We start from the raw sequence: 3,331 nt of genomic DNA, 5'->3' as shown, positions 1-3,331 counted from the left end.
ATGCAAAACTATATGAGTGTGTCTGTTCACCCACATATAGAACTATATACTTGCACATGCTGCTCCTTCCTATCCCCCCACACACAACCTGACTCATTTCCTAATCATCACATGGTCTATTTCCTATCCTCGACATGGTCAATTTCCTGTCCTTCATGTGGTCAATTTCCTGTTCACCATGCAGTATTTTCCAACTAACTGTTATCCATATACCAACATCAAACCACAACACTGCATGACTTTCCTTGACCAATTGCAGCCCACCTTTACAGCCTTGTGTATAAGTGACTTGGTATTATTCCACAAACATTTTTATCCAGAAAATAGCCCTTCTAGCATAATGAGCATGAGCTAGTATGTGGCAAAGTTAGGTCTTTCGAATTACAGACACTAACAAGCTTCCGCAGTTTCTGCACCTTCCAGTTTCATTCACAAATTTCAGAAAAGTACGAAATATGTATATGCATGTAGCCAAGAAATAGGGTTAGTCGGCGATCCTTCGGTACAAGTTCTCTAAATGCCAAACTTGTAGTCAGCTTTACCTGCTGATTGGCAACCAGTAGTGAGCTGGTCAACATGTCTTTGTTTACATCAATTCGGCAATTTCCGTATAGAAAGAGGGAAAGGGCGTTAGTCAGCAGACAGCAATCACTCGCTTTCTCTCTCTCTTTTTCTCTCTCTCTCTTTCTCTCTCTCTCTTTTTCTCTCTCTCTCTCTTAAAAACACGTCACTTATCACTTGATTTCGCTCTCTCTCTCTCTCTCTCATTCATTTTCTACAAACCTTTAAAAAATGAACAAAGACTTTAAATAAACATACTCTTTTACTTGTTTCATTCATTTGACTGCGGCCATGCTGGAGCAGCGCCTTTAGTCGAGCAAATCGACCCCAGGACTTATTCTTTGTAAGCCTAGTACTTATTCTATCGGTCTCTTTTGCCGAACCGCTAAGTTACGGAGACGTAAACACCACCACCATCTGTTGTCAAGCGATGTTGGGGGGGGGGGGGACAGACACAAACATATACACACACATACATATATACGACGGGCTTCTTTCAGTTTCCCAGCATACACCTCTCTCTAGAGAGAGAGAGAGAGAAAGCGAGTGATAAGTGACATGTGTTTTTAAGAGAGAGAGAGAGAGAGAGAGAGAAAGCGAGTGATTGCTGTTGCTACCTGCTGACTAACGCCCTTTCCTTCTTTCTTTACGGAAATTGCCGAATTGATGTAAACAAAAACAGAGAGAGAGAGTGTGAAAGAGATAGACAGAGAGAGAGAAGGGAAGGGAGGGGGAAAGAGAGATAACTGGCATGTGTTCTTAAGGGATGGGTTTCCCTGCTGTCTGCTACCTAAATAGATCAAAGCTGTCACTGACTAACGTCCGATTGTCAAATGATTTGGCATTTAGAGAACTTGGATATATATATATATATATATATATATATATATATATATATATATATATATGTTAATTCTCTAAATGAAGCCAGCTGGAGGAGATGTCCTCCTGGGGCTAAAAGCAACAGTAACATCCACCCCTAGGGGTCAGCCACACTTAAGTGGCAATATACTACACTATATATATATATATATGGGAGAATATACAAATAATAACAGACGAGGACAGGTGGTGTAAATAACAAAAGGATATATTAGTATGACCCTCGGGAATACAAGGATAGTAATGTTGTGAGTTAGATTGGTCTAAATGAATGGGGCGATTAAAAACAAGAAATTCTTAGCTTAGCTGTGCATATGTGTGTGTGTGTATATATATATATATATATATATATATATATATATATATATATATATATATACATATATATATATATATATATATATATAGATATGCAGGGCAGGGAATCGTCAATTAGTAATAAAATTAATAATCAACAATTTTGCCGGGTAGCTCAGTATGAAAAAACCTTCTTCGGTAAAAAACATTTATAATCATAAATATATAGGGATTGACAGTAACCTGCTTCTCCAACATACTGAGAATTCAGAAATAGCAGTCAAAGAACTACTGATTTCAAAACTACAAATTATTACTCCAGATTGATAGCGATATTTTTGATACACACAGAACAAAAAACAGTAGAGAAAACTAAAAACTAAAGGCAAGTGTTTTTTACTCTTCTCTACTGTTTTTTGTTCTGTGTGTTTCAAAAATATCGACAACATTGTTAAAACAGTGACCTTTGGGCTGCATTTTCATTTTGGGGAAGAACTGGAATCCTGCAGGTGCTACACCTGGCAAATAGGCTGAGTGTGGAAGCGATACCATGTTGTTTTTGGTGAGAAACTCATGAGTGAAGAGAGCTCAGTGACAGAATGCATTGTCGTTGTGAAGAATCCAATTCTTTGTGCTCCATGGATCCAGTCGCTTTCACTGAATATCCTGCCTCCAACACTTCAAGATGTCACAGTAGAACTCTTGATTGACGATCTGGTCCTGGGGGAGAAATTCTAGATTCACAATACCACATTTCTGGGGGTGATGCTTGTGACATGTCTTCCAGATCGCTCATCATCTTCCAGGGATGTTCTTCCACTTTTGAAGCTCCCGTGCCACTTGAAATATTGCGAACGACCCATTGCCTCATCTACATACAGACATACATATATACACACACGCACATATATACATACATACATTCCTCTCTCTCTCTTTCTCTCTCTCTCTCTCTCTCTCTCTCTCTTTCTCTCTCTCTCTGTGTATATATATATATATATATATATATATATACATACACACACATATATATACAGACACACATATATACCACAGTACACACACACATACATACATACATACATAAGTGCATATGTGTGTGTGTGTATCATTCTTAAACAAGAATGTTGCTGACAGTGACTTCTAAGTTTCGGCCAGTTAAGTCTGATGACTGCCATGTATTACTTAGTTTTGCCTTTATATAGTCTCTGTTGAGTTAAAATCATTTTTGGGTGTGTGAGTATGAGCAGGGTGGTAGGATTTTATGGTAGGTTGTTATGGAAATGTGTTTTTGAAAAATTTTTAATTGATTAAAGATACACTTCCATAACAACATGCCATAGAAACCAAATTACCAACAGAGGCTATATATGAAGGCAAGACTAACTCTAATGCATCACAGTCTGGTGATAGCTGGCTGAAACTTTGAAGTCACTGCCAACAAAATTTTTGTTTAAAAATAGTGAATTTGTACTCTACAAAAATATAGAGTAATCCATCAGATTAATGTGAAAATGTTTTATTATAATTGAACATAAACAAACATACACAAATTTTATGTTTGGTGTGTATAATTCTTTTTTTTTTTTTG

The sequence above is a fragment of the Octopus bimaculoides genome, chromosome 20 (genome assembly GCF_046866305.1).
Source record: "Octopus bimaculoides isolate indiv1 chromosome 20, ASM4686630v1, whole genome shotgun sequence".
Classification (NCBI taxonomy): Eukaryota; Metazoa; Mollusca; class Cephalopoda; order Octopoda; family Octopodidae; genus Octopus; species Octopus bimaculoides.
Note: the sequence above shows the minus strand (reverse complement) of the source record.